Here is a 14,760-nt window from a genome sequence, read left to right as displayed (position 1 = left end):
ATAATTGTAATTTTTATTTTACCTTACTGTCTGTTACCATTGCCTAGTCAATACATTTTCTATTAGCATTAGTTCCTTGAACATTTAGATATATCCCTCTTATTTTTGAAAGCATTTTTTGTTTTCTGGGACAAGGTGTTCCAGTTCTATCTTTGGAACAGGCATACCTATGAGAATACAATCTACATGTTCTTGAAATACCTCGTATTCTACAAAATCGCCACTAACAATCACAAGGCTTATGGGAAAATTGGCATTGGCCAAAATCTATGTAACTATTTTAATAGAGAACCTAGAAAACGTAATTGGAGTAACACGAAATAACTTGAACAGACCAAGTAGCACAGGTTGTCTAGAGAGAACCTTGGGGAATATTAAAATTGCACAAAAACAACAGAGAAGAAATTGTGGCTTGTGGGCAGCACAGAATCAATGCAGTGGGGAGTGGAGCTCCAAGCACGGGAACAAGTCAAACCCACCTAGTGCCTAGAACTCTTCTGGAGTGCGATGGTAGCTCTCAGAGCCACAGGGCAGTGGCTAATTTTGCACGGTGCAGTGGCTATATATCAGTGCAGTGACTTTCAATTTTCCGAAAACAAAAGGGACCCTTGTCTCTGAAACACCCAAAGTGCTTACTACTCTTTTGCTGAGAATTTCAGTTCTTCTCCCACTATTTTTGCTCTTTCCTTTCAGTAAATCAGACATGAAACCATGTAACTTTAATTTATAATTTTATCTTCATTACTAATGTGTGTGAATAAATTTGGTTAATGGAGATGTGCTAGTGTAGATGGAGATTTCCTGCAATTGCATGGAATCAGCTACTCTGAAATAGTTTGCATTTTTTAAACTCAGAAATCATGTTAAAGTTCAAAATCTGAGAGCTCATATTTAATTTTCTCTTTAATATGGGAACTCATGGAAAATAGGTTGAGAGGCCACATCTAAACTGCCATCATTCACTTTTGGCAAAACATACACTTTTTTTTTTTTTTGGGGTGCAGAATTTAACACTTCTGATGTTCATTCACAATTCCAAATGCTTGCTTTATTTATTTATTTATTATTTATTTATTTATTTATTTATTTATTTATTTATCTATTTATTTATTTTTTAGAGACGGGGAGAGAAACAGAAAGAGAGCATGAGGGAGGCTGGGAAGGGCCAGAGGGAGAGAGAGGGGGAGAGAGAGAGAAAGACATAGGCAGGCTTCACATCTAGACTATCTGATGGGGGGCTCAGTCTCACAACCTGAGATCATGACCTGAGCTGAAATCAAAGAGTTGGATGCTTAACCAACTGAACCACCCAGGCTTCCCTAAATGCTTTAATTTTATAAGTAAAACCTAGTTAATTTTCCCTATATTATGCACACTTAGAACTTTTACTTTTGCCTAAATTGGGATTATATATCATTTTCTTTTATAATGCTCAAAATTCCTATTGACCAAGACAAAAAATCTCTAAGATATGGAAATAAAAAATAACAAATAATGCTTATAGGTTTTCCTAATGATACATTACCTTATATTTCTGGAGTAAACCCTGTTTGTCATGATTCATTTGATTTAAGTACTACTGCACAGTTTATTTTTCTAATATTTTATTTGTATTTTGGCATTTATTCAAAATGAAATTTATCTACAGTGTTCTTTGTGCTGAGTTATGCTATGTTTGTAAGAATACTGGGTAAGATTTTTAAAATATTTTCTATGTTATCGCACATTTTGAATAAAATCAAAACCGTTCTTTGAACTTAATTTTGTTAATTTACGTTTCACTAAAAAAGCATCCATTTCTTAGCTTTTAAAATGCATTTGTTCAGGGCTGCACATCATATTATTTTATAAGATTTTATTATTTTTCCTATCTGTGGCTATATGTTACATACTTATCTCTTTATCCATAAGCAGGAATGTGGCATTAAAAAAGGCTAATATTAATTTGTCAAGTTATATTTGCACTCTTGTGTTAATTTTTAATATTTTGATGTGATTTTATTTTTTAAATATTTTTCTTATTTTTTTGTATTTATTTATTTTATATACAGAAAGAAAAATATCTGAATGAAAATGTGAGGTCCAAGTCAATAGCATTGATCTAGCATAAACAACAAATAATATATAAAGCTATGAAGTTTAGGTTCCAGTCCTAGATATCTGACCTTGAGTAATTCACTTAATTCATTTTCTATGTGATTTACATAATGCTTGTCATTACTACTTAGATCTCAGTAACACCACTCAACATGAAAATGTTTCCCGGGGGAGATGTACGTGTGTGTGTGTGGTGCGTACGCACATGTGCAATGTGCTTATATTTTACAAACTACTAACAAACTACTAACTACTTTTAGAAATAAATGATCATGTGCAATGGAGAATGAAATGGTTTATTTATTTACATCCATTGGTTTTGGCAAATGTATACTAAAATCCTTCAGAGATCTGACACATTTCCCCCCCCCATAAGAGGTTTTATAATCAGGTATCCAAATCTCATTAACTCTGTCAATATGACCATGAGTACATCCTCAATGGGAAAACCTTTCTAGAATTTTCCCATTTGATTAACACCTTACATTATCTTATTTGATTAAATACTTTAAATTGAATGAAGGACTCCAAGGAGCTCTTTTTTTTTTTTTGCAACGAAAAAAATAATAACCCTGTCATGAGTAGCAGACACTAATCTTTGTTCAACTTTTAATTTAATTTCTCAAATATAATACTCTTTGAATGGCACATGCAATACTTAGGACATATCCAAAAATTTCTTGCAAATTATAAAGGAACTCTTTTTTAGTTCTTCAAATTCCTCAAACATAGAAAAACTCAAATGAAAATTGTAAAATAAATGTATATAATTAATCTTATCTATCTATCATACTGCAGGTACATAGTCTTTAAAGGACTACTGATACAGGGAGGTTGATAATATTGTAATCAATCACAATTTATCACTGTCTAAATCAGTTTTGATCGAGGCAATATAAACTGAAAATAGATCCAATGTATATATGATATTGCCAAATATGTGTGAGACATTACTGTGTAATAGTTTGTTCATTTGTTTGGAATTATAAAGACCTAGTTTTAAATCCAGCTTTAACATTTACCATCTCTGAGACTAGGGAAAAGTGAGTTGCTTATTTTCGTCTGTAGCAATGGATACAAGACTTATGACACAATCTCCATCCTTCTAGAGTATGTGCCTTCATATATAATCTATCATGAAATGTTTCCTTAGTTCCATTATCCATAAAATGATAATAATTATGATAATATTAACTTTCTTAAAGGCGTTTGGGGATAATACACACATAATAAGCATGTAATGAGTGATAAGTAGACTTATGGTTAACTCTGTTCATTAGTAGTATATTGAAAAGAACGGGCATGGCAAGAGTGATTATAGTTCAATCTTAAATGATAGAAAATAATTTCTCATATTTTCCTTTTTAACTCATGCTTAAAAACCTGAAAGTAGAGTTTACAGGAGCAATAGATGATTTCCTGTCATTAAGAATAGAAAGAAAAAACTCATATTGTGTTGATAATAAACCTGAAATACTTTAATCAATTGGAGATTATTTTAGTTATTTAAGGGTTTATTCTGAAATAAATCCATTCTGATTACTCTGTAGGCAGCTGGAGGTGCCAACAGAGGGGATCTCTACTCATCTATATACTCTGCCAATTAGATATTCCACCAATCTGACGGCTCTTACATTTTGTCTTGCTATTTTCCAAGAAAATGCTCAAATGTGTTTATATATCCTTGAGTTCCAATTCAGCATTTATTCACACATTCCACACATTTCACAATATTCAGCAAATTCAAAACTTGGATTGATAAAAAATGTTTTACTTGGCCAGAAACATCAAACAGGCTCACCTCCAAAGGTGATCCTCTTATCTCAAGAAGAATTAATAAAGCTTTTCCACTTTCAATATAAATGTCAAAATTCTTGCCTGAACAAACTTTAAAGCAACACAAGAACAGTGACGTCAAGCTCTTCTATGTGCTTAAGCTTAAATTGGCTGCTAATAAATTCTTTTTCAAAGTCTATAGATACATGGTCTTCCTGCAAGATGGTTTAATGGATGTGCTGCCCATTCAGCCTGTTGCATTTTTGGGTTGCTACCAACACAAATCTTTTTTGCGTTGCATGGGCATGGAAATCTATCCAATGAAGTAAATTGGATAATTGAATTTTGATTCAAAAGTTTCTGTGCAAAATCCCCTTATGTTTTCTATGAAAAGATCATCGAAGATACGACCCACAATGCTATTCAATGTTTTTTCTGTAAGAACCTGTGAATTTCTCTTAAAATTCAATATTTTTATCTTTCTAGAGAAATCACTGTGTCCTGAACTGTCTATAGGAATGTCAAAACTTACAGTATCTCACTTTTTGCCAGGTTTGACAAGCAGCTCAACAATCATGATTAATCAAACAGAAATATTAACCTGGGTGATCACAAAGTGTGCTTTTTTTATTGTTAAGTTTTTTCCTTCTCATAAATTTACAAGCCTCTAAAATATCTCTGTAAAAATATGTGAAGCAGACAAATGAGCTTTAAAATATTCTATCATTATAATTCTATATTTGATTAAATTTTGCCATATTTTATATAGTATATCACTAATTATTATGTAAAATATATGATTTATAACTAATTTATTGCAAAAATCAAACATCAGACCTGAAAATAACAAAATCTTTTAAAGTCAATATACCTGTAGCATTGCAGACAGACAAGATCATTCAACTATTTATTCATTTATTTTAAAACTTTTGTTTGATTATTTCTCTGTATGTCGATAATAAGTATAATTTTGAGAAACTAAGAGTTTTTTTAAAATATAAATTGATTTTTTAAAGTTTTTATTTATTTATTCATGAAAGAGAAAGAGAGAATGAGTCAGAGACACGGAGTGGGAGAAGCAGGCTCCCCACAGGGAGCCCCATGAGGGACTTGATCCTGGGGTTCCGGGATTACTCCCTGAGCCAAAGGCAGACACTCAACCTCTGAGCCATCCAGGAATCCTGAGAAACTAAGAATTTTAAACTACTAAGTAAACTTATTACTAGTTAAATAAATTATGTGGTTACTGAAAGTCACCATAATTATAGGCTAAGACTTGTTACAAATGTTTTATTTGAAAACACATAATGTTATTTTTTGGCATAATATAAGCATAAATAAACTATTCTTTCCCAGCTGAAAGAGCATCAGAAAATTTCTTCCCAGAAATATTTTTATGGATAAATACTTTCTTTTCAGAAATCTCATTTTATTCATTTTTATCTTTCTTTTTATTTTGGATTTTAATATCATTATCGTTTCTGATTTTAAATAATGGATGCAATACTTTTTAGAACATGTATCTACTAAATATGTTGGAGAAGACTTTTTTTAGTTGTTTTCTTTTTATGTAAAGTTTTTCTAGTTCTTTTTTTTTCTTTCAAGCTTTTATTTAAAATCAGGTTAGTTAATATACAGTGTATTATTAGTTTCAGGGGTAGAATTTAGTGATTCATCAGTGTATATGACACCCAGTGCTGATTACATCAAGTGCCTTCCTCAATGCCTATCACCCAGTTACCCCACCCCCCCCCCACTTCCGCACCAGCAACTTTCAGTTTGTTTCCTATATTTAAGAGTCTGTTAAATATATGGTATTTGTCCTTATTTTTTTTCACTTTTCCTATGTTCTTCTGTTAAAAAAATAAATAAAAATAGTTTTTTTCTATTTCTATACCCAACATCATTGTGTCCATTTGTTCTGCTGCAATTTCCACTAAAATTAACAGAACCTATGAATTGTTAAAATGAATTAGAATACTTTAATTTAAAGCATGTTTACTATTTGCCATTCAGTGAAACAGAGGATATGTGAAGAGGCACAGTAAATATTTGCATTTTTTTTAAAGATTTTATTTATTTATCCATGAGAGACATAGGGAGAAAGAGAGGCAGACACACAGTCAGAGCTGGAGAAGCAGGCTCCATGCAAGGAGCCCGATGTGGAATTTGATTCCTGGCCTCCAGGATCACACCCTGAGCCGAAGACAGATACTCAACCACTGAGACACCCAGGTGTCCCACTATATGCATTTTTAAGTGTGCATGACCATGTATATAAAGTACTTACATAAGTTTTTGGTTATGAGTGTACATGGTGTGTGTGTGTGCATGTTTGTGTGTGTAGGAGGAGGAGTGCAGAGTGAAGAAGGGATATAAACACAATTTTGTTAACTGTTGACATTAAGTTCCTTTTTAGACATTCAAGTGAAGAGTATACCTGGAAGTGGCTTTCATGGGAGCTATTTTTTAAGATTCAATCTAGTGTATATGGTAGTTGAAACCATATAGTATCTGAGATAAGCAGGGAAAGTCTGAAAAGTGAGAAAATATAATAGTTAGGGAACCTAAAAACTTGAGTTTCAGGCAAGAAAAAAGTACATGTAAAACATACATGTTTTACAAGAGCAACAAGGCAAAAGGAAAACTAAAAGACAGTAGCGTTTGGAAATAAATGGAAAAGAAAGAAAGTTGTTGGGTTTTTATTTATTTATTTATTTGAGAGAGAGAGAGAATGAAAAAGAGAGCCAGAGAGCGCTCACCGCTCACCTCTGAGCAGAGGGAGAGGCAGAGGGAAATCTCAAGTGGACTGAACAGGGTGCCCAATGTGGGGCTCAACCCCATAAGCCATGAGGGATCATGACCTGAGCTGAAATCAAGAGTCTGATGTTTACCCAACTGAGCCCCCCAGGTGCCCTGAAAGGAAAGTGTTAAGAAAGAAGTTGCAGGTCAGTTCTCCATGGTGAATGACTGTTCTCCACGGCTCTTGTCTCCACCTTTGAGTGACCTTCCCTTTCAGTCATCCTCCTCAGCCACTTCTATTGAGGACATTGGAGAGGATGTTCTGCTTAGTAAGTCAGCAGCTGAACACAGAAGTTTGGACCCCAGATGTAAAACATTAAAAAAAAAATCATTATTGCTTTTTCATTCCAGGTGGCTCAGTTGGTAGACAATGAAACTCACTCAAAATATTTGTGAATTTCTTGGCAATTGATTCAAATCAATAAATCATGACTGCAATTCTAAGACATGTATCATTACAGATTTAATTATGATTATTTGAGATGCTTCAGGCTTCTGTGGGACTGTACCTGTAAGGATATTCAATATGGACTTTGGATGATTTTCCCAGGTTCTTTCATTTCTGACGTAAACTCCATGTTCTAACTGTGCTTCACTGTGAACAATTTTCTAAACAATCAATATTGAAACTTATGCCTAACAATCTTTTATAAATTGTCCCATCTTTCTTACCTGATTTTACCTCTTAGCTATACTCCAGTACTTTTTGTTCCTTTTCCTAAATGACTTTGTTCATACTTTATCCTTGTAGGCAGCAGCTCCAGCCCTCACACATGTATGAGGAAAATTTTTCATTTGTATTTTAGTAGAAAATTATTAATACAGTAATTAGACACAGAGAAACAAAGAAACATTATATATATATTATGTTACATACATATATATATAGTTATAGAACATATAGAATATATATAGTTAAAGAATACTTCGTGAGTTAAAGAAAGCCTAATTTTGATTCCAGATGAAACTTCCTAAGTTTGGTTTAGTTAAAGTTATTTTCTCCACTTAGGAAGCTAATTTCAGTATGATGATTTTCATGCATAAAGATGTAGATAAAAATGTGTGGCAAAATTGTGAAAATAAAGGTTTCTATACATTGTAATTAAACACAACTGCTATTTCCCCCATTTATACTTTTGAAAAAATGTTTTATATCTGTCTATACTGTGTTCTAGTCATCACCTAGGATATCCTTAAGTAAAAGTAATAGCTGAATAATTGTGGTTAAAATATCCATGGATCCTTCAGGTCCATTATATTTGTACCTAAGCCAATCAATCCTAATGATATCACCAAACTTTTCGATATAAAAAAATCCAAACACATATCATGTATTTAAAGACTATAGAGGTATCAGATTAAAATAAAAATCACTTATTTGAATATTATGTTTCATAATTGTTATCAGTTCAAAATGTCTAAGTCAAATACATAGATAAAAGGATAGATAGACATAGGGATGCCTGGGTGGCTCAGCGGTTGAGCATCGTCTTTTGGCTCAGGGCATGATCCTGGTACCCTGGCTCAAGTCCCACACTGGGCTCCCCACAGGGAGCCTGCTTCTCCCCCTGCCTGTGTCTCTGCTCCCCCCTCTCTCTCTGTGTGTCTCTCATGAATAAATAAATAAATCCTTTTAAAAAATAGACATAGATACATAAGTATATTTCTTATAGTGACATACTTAACTGAATCAGAGATTAGGAACTATACTAAAAGATACACTAAGACATTATTGCTATGAATATTTTAAACAGAAAACAAAACATTTAAATCTTAAGCTTAAAATTTGACATATGTAAGTTAACAAATTAAAAAGGAAAAAAGGTTTTACTGTAGAATATTCAAGTTTTAAATAAATTGTTGGTATTTCTAAGAGAATCATCAAAAAAAGATAGAGTCATTCTCTTTGTATTTATAATGTTTAAATGCCTTGTCCTCTTGAAAATCCCTGATATTAGTATGCCATACAAAATGTATTTACCATTTTGCCATCTGCACATAAATTTGTGCAGTTTTAAAGTGTTACAATTATCCTTACAGAAGATTGCTACTGACTTCTTTGATGGACTTTTTTACTCTCCAATTCCCATGTAAAATAGCATAGAGTATGTTCACATGATGAATTATAGCATTTCTGAAATGGAAAGAAGTAGAAGTGATCAGAATGTTGTTTAATAATATTACATTCTGTGAGCATGTACACTGAGGAAAGAAATGTGGTGTTAGGAACTAATTCAGAATCATGACAGGAAATGTTCCATGCCATATATTTCTGGTAAAATTCCTCATATTAGAATGGGCCTATATGATTTAAAGAGAAAAAGGAACAATTAACTGATAAGGGATATCCACCCTTTTCTAAAGGAATGTCTTATTTACAAAATAAAGATTAAACACCTTTGTGCTCTATAAATTACTTATTGTGGGTAAAGTAAATAAATGTTGTATTTAAATATTAATTCTTAGTTTTACGTATTTTTCAAGATTCACTGAGAAAAATTGATTTTGTTATTTAGCACATTTATTATGTAAAAGCAATCTGTTCAGCTCTTATAGACATCAATTAGAAAAATATAGACATTTCATCCAACAAATATATTAGTTTTGACAGTAAATTTTAAATTTGAACATGAGGTATATTTTAACATAGCCTTGTGAATTTACTAGGCTATTTAAACCTATTTAAATTTCTATTTAAAGCTTCATTAACTTTCACTATTACATAACAAAATATTTCCTACATCTTAAATATCAAAAAAACATGGATGAGACAATTCCAATATGGTAACAAAAAGACTACTCATTTAAAGTGATGATGTAGATATTTTGAAGGGATGAAAACATATTTACAGTGTTTCTTGAGCTTATTTTTGTGTATATGTAAAGTGGTCCAGTTTCATTCTTCTGCACTTTTAAGCAGACAGACTTCTAAGTACGTATAATTCCACTTTGAAATAAACCTATAGAAATACTTTGAATCTGTATTATGTGTGTATGTATGTAAATTTTAAAAAGGTATATCCAGCTAACCTTTTATACTCCCAAATATATGTGACAAATATATTACTTTTAGAAGATCAATTTAACATTGATCATACTAGAATTCAATTTCCAGTGAAAGTGGAGAGAGCTTCTGATTTAATGATGCAAATAACATCATCAGTACCTGCCATATGAGACTTATTCAATGAATAATAAATACAGAAGAAATAGATGTTTGGATATACCTCTATCTATGTAGATATTTGTATATAAATATACATATATATCTAATTAAAGAATTTCTTTTTTTTCTTTTTTCTTTTTTTTAACTTTTTATTTATTTATGATAGTCACAGAGAGAGAGAGAGAGAGAGGCAGAGACATAGGCAGAGGGAGAAGCAGGCTCCATGCACCGGGAGCCCGATGTGGGATTCGATCCCGGGTCTCCAGGATCGCGCCCTGGGCCAAAGGCAGGCGCCAAACCGCTGAGCCACCCAGGGATCCCTAATTAAAGAATTTCTATATATTTTATTGTATATTATAGTTTTTTACAATTTTCTATTTCTAACTGAATTTTTTCTTTCAAGAATATATTACTAATATTTTTAAAAGCTCTTTAAGTTTTATAAAATAAATATTAATAAACATAACATTAGCTTTACCAAGTTTCATTTAAATTCTTCCTACTGGGATGCTTGGTTCAGCAGTTTGCCTTTGGCTCAGATCATGATCCCGGGGTCCTGGGATCGAGTCCTGCATCGGGCTATCGGGCTACCGGCAGGGAGCCTGCTTCTCCCTCTGCCTATGTCTTTGCCTCTCTCTCTCTCTGTGTCTCTATGAATGAATAAATACAATCTTTAAAAAAAAATTCTTCGTACTACGAGAGTTTAAAACATAGATATCAAGGCCCTCTGATTTATAGTCAAGTAAAGCAATTTAATAAGTGTTATTTTTTCTTCTAAATACAAGACTTTAAGCTGACACAAATTAGGTTCAATATTGAATACAATTTTAATTAGTGAGCATTCAGTATATTTAAGAATGGAAATATTATTTGGATATTAACTAAGCATTAGATTACATAAATTTTTGTAATGGCCTTCCTAGTGTTTAGGAAATATTTAAAAATCTTGTGGGATACCCGTTTATTTATTTATTTTTAAATAAATTATGTGAGAATCACTAGAACTACTGGCAAATATTTTGTTTATTTTTCCACACAGAATATATATTTACCCTTCTCTGATCTCTTTGAATCAGGTATGTCCATTTGACTTGGTCCAGTGAAATGTGAGAAATGAAATATGTTGCTTTCCAAGAAAGGTCTACTATCCCCTAGTTGGTAAATGTGGAATTACCTCTGTAGGTGGACCTGCCATCAGTATAGTGTCCATTATACCTTCAATGAACAGAGACCCTCATTGTGCCTTGATGAAGATAAAACTTGAGGGAAAATTTTCAATTTATTGTACTAATCCACCAAGATTTTGGATGTGTTTGGTATCGCTGCAAAACCTAGATGCACCAGATTGATGCAAATATGTTATATTACACAGTAAGGATATGCCTATGTGACTAGCATAGATTAGGAATCTCAACAGAAACTATGGCTTGGGATCTTTAGTTCCAAAATATTCTATACATATGTCACTTTTCCAAACTAAAGAGAAAGTCTCTCTAATTTGGCATATACATAAAATGACAGTTAATATTTATGTCTGTATGTCTAGTCCCTTGCTCTGAGGCAGCCTTTGACCATCATGAATATTCTTACTTTAATGCTATGTGATAATGCTTGCTTTTCCTATAATAACATGCAGACTTGTACAAATTATTACTGGTTTCTTTGAGTTTTCTTTTATAATAGAACCTGGGTCAAATGAAACCAGTAGTATACCTTTGTATAATAATTACTCCATAATCTATTATGCCTGTAAAACTCTAATTAATATCAATATTTTTATTAATATTATTTAACTCTTTGCAGAATTCCAGGTATTTTTTAAAGTTTGTTTTCCAATTTAATACTCCTACCTTTAACTCTACCTAAAACATTGTTAAATAAGTCACTGCATTTAAAAAAAAAAAAAGCAGAACAAAACAACCAAAAAAAAGTCATTTCATTTTTATTTGAAATATTATGCTTTTCATATCTAGAAACAAAAAATTGTATTTGATTCATTTTAGGTATGCTTGAATATTTTTAAGCCTTTAATTGTGTTGTTGTTATTCTTTATTTTTTACTTTCTTATTTTATTTTTTAAAGATACTTAATAAGATTAAACATTTAGTAGTATTAACATTGCCAACAGATGTTAGTTGGGCTTCTCTGCCTCTATGTGGTCTTATATCATCAGAGAGACTAGATTTAGCTTTTCCCCAAGTTCATCACCAGTCAAGTGCCAGCAGAGTTAGAATAAAAGGTGCATGTCCTCCTGAAGTCTAGGCCTGTAATTCACATAAAATTACTTCTACAACATTCTACAGGTTGAAGTAAGTTGTGTGCAGCCCAGAATCTTTATTAGTCTTTATTTCTTTAAGAAAAAAACTAAAGTCATACTACAAACAAGTTTGTGATACAATGTAGCCACTTGTTGCAATCTACCACAAACCCAAAATAGAAGATATTTAGAACACACATAAACATAAAAACTTTAGTATTCATGTAGTTTTAATATTGCAGCTTTATGATATATTTTGAAATCAGGAGTGTGATGCCTCTAGCTTTGTTCTTTATCAAGCTTACTTCAGCTATTCAGGATCCATTGTGGTTCCATATAAATTTTAGGGTTATTTTTTTAAGTTAGGATTGTTTTTCTATCTTGCAAAAATGTTGGGATTTTGATGGGGATAACACTGAATCCATATATTGCCTTGGTTACTATGGGAATCTGAATAATGTTAAATCTTCCAATCCACAAACACAGAATATCTTTTCTGTTATGTCTCTTTAATTTATTTTAAAAACCACTGTTTTGGGATCCCTGGGTGGCGCAGCGGTTTGGCGCCTGCCTTTGGCCCAGGGCGCGATCCTGGAGATCCAGGATCGAATCCCACGTCGGGCTCCCGGTGCATGGAGCCTGCTTCTCCCTCTGCCTGTGTCTCTGCCTCTCTCTCTCTCTCTCTGTGTGACTATCATAAATAAATAAAAAAAAATAAAATAAATAAATAAATAAAAAAAAAATAAAAACCACTGTTTTATAGTTTTCAGTGTACAAGATTGTCTTTTACTTAAGTCTATTCCTAAGTATTTTATTCTTTTTAATGTTATTATAAAGTGTATTGTTTTCTTTATTCCTTTTTAGATGGCTCCTTGTTAGTGTATAGAAATGTAACTGATTTTTGCATGTTGATTTTGTGTCCTGCAAATTTACTAAATTTACTTATTGGTCACAACAGGTGGTTCTCTGTTTTGTTTTGTTCTGTTTATTGTTACTTTATTTCTTTTTCTTCTTTTTTAAGAGTCTCTAGGGTTAGCTACATAGAAGAGCATGTAATTTACAAAGATTTTGTTTTTTGTTTTCTGTTTTGGATTATTTTTATTTCTTTGTCTTACATAATTTCTCTCTCTAGAACTTCCATTCCTATGAAAGGTGGAAACAATAGTCATTCTTGCCATGTTCCTTAGCTTAGAAGAAAAACTTACTTTTTCACCATTGAGTATGTTAGCTGTGAAAAGCTACAGTAATTAATACAGTTTAGTACTGACATAAAAGCAGAATATAGAGCAATGGGACAAAATGGAAAGCCCAGAAATAAACCCACATATATGTAGTAAACTGGTCTTTGACAGGAGTCCAAGAACACACAATGGGAAAGGATTGTCTCTTCAACAAATTATGTTGAAAAAACTGAATACCCACCTGCAAACATACGAAATTAGGCTCTTACTATGCACAATACACACAAATCAACTCAAAATATATTAAAGCCTTAAATGGAAGAAATCAAACTATAAAGCTGCTAGAAGAAAACATAAGGGAAACACTTTTTTATATTAGTCTTTGCAATGATTTCTTAGATATGACACCAAAAGCAGAGATAACAAAAGCAAAAATAGACAAGGAGGAATGCATCAAAATAAAAACATTCTGCACAGAAAAAAAAAAAGATAAAATGAAAAGGCAACCTATGAAATGGGAGAAAATATTTGCAAATCATATATCATAAAAGAGCTTAACTCTTTTACAATATACAAGGAGCTCCTAAAACCTTTCAAAGGAAAGAAAATTAAAAAATGGACAAAGGACTTGAAGATGTTTCTCCAAAGAGAACATGCAAATAAAAAACAGGTATATTAAAAGATGCTCAACATAGCTATTTATCAAGGAAATTCAAATCAAAATCACAATGAGGGATTATTTCATGCTTGTTAGAATGGCTATCATATATAAATATAAAACAAGATTGGTAAGCTTATGGAAAAAAGGAATCTATGCACTTTCAGTGGGGAAGTAAGATAGTGAAGAAACTGTAAAAGAGTATGGAGATGCTTCAAAGAATTGAAAACAGAACTACTATATGAGCCAGTAATTTCACTTCTTACTAATATCCAAAAAAAAAAAAAATCAAGATCTTGAAGAAGTATCTGCACTCACACATTCATTGCAGCATCATTCATAATAGCCAAGATATGCAAACCAAGTATCCATTGACAGATGTGTGGATTAAAAAAAAAAGTGGTATATACATAGGATGGACTAATAATTAGCCATGAGAAAAAAGAAAACTCTTTTACTTGTGACAACATTGATGAATGGAGAGGATATTATTGTAAACTAAATAAGCCAATCATAGAAGGACAAATACTACATAATTCCATCTATGAGGTGTGTCTAAAATGTTCAAACTCATAGATGTAGAAAATACAACAGTGGTGACCAAAGGCTAGGGATGAGGGAAATGGAAAGTTGTTATTTAATGGTTATAAAGTTTAAGTTACAGTAAATGAAGACATTATAGATATTTCCTATAAAGCATAGTTGGCTATAGTTAATCATATATTATTATGCATTTCAATATTTTTAAGAGGGCAAATATCATGTTAAAGTGTTCTTTAGAAAAAATGACAAAAGGAAACTTTTTTTTTTATTTATTTTTTAT

The 14,760-nt window shown here is 31.9% G+C and overlaps 1 long non-coding RNA gene across 12 annotated transcripts in view; it reads right to left on the bottom strand.

The window, feature by feature from the left end:
- The window catches only part of LOC102156602, a 169,654-nt gene that overhangs the window by 125,157 nt on the left and 29,737 nt on the right, over positions 1 to 14,760 (bottom strand). For 10 of the 12 annotated variants that reach the window (XR_005358654.1, XR_005358653.1, XR_005358652.1 and 7 more), the window contains one exon: positions 8,657 to 8,809. The exons of 1 other annotated variant lie outside the window; for it this stretch is intronic. This is a non-coding gene — a long non-coding RNA (uncharacterized LOC102156602). Of the gene's footprint in view, positions 1 to 8,656; positions 8,810 to 10,319; positions 10,492 to 14,760 lie in introns of all 12 variants that reach the window. One more of the 12 variants, XR_005358651.1, reaches the window with a different exon arrangement.

The sequence above is a fragment of the Canis lupus genome, chromosome 4 (assembly GCF_011100685.1).
Source record: "Canis lupus familiaris isolate Mischka breed German Shepherd chromosome 4, alternate assembly UU_Cfam_GSD_1.0, whole genome shotgun sequence".
NCBI classification, from domain to species: domain Eukaryota; kingdom Metazoa; phylum Chordata; class Mammalia; order Carnivora; family Canidae; genus Canis; species Canis lupus.
Note: the sequence above shows the minus strand (reverse complement) of the source record. Positions and strands in the feature narration are given on the sequence as shown.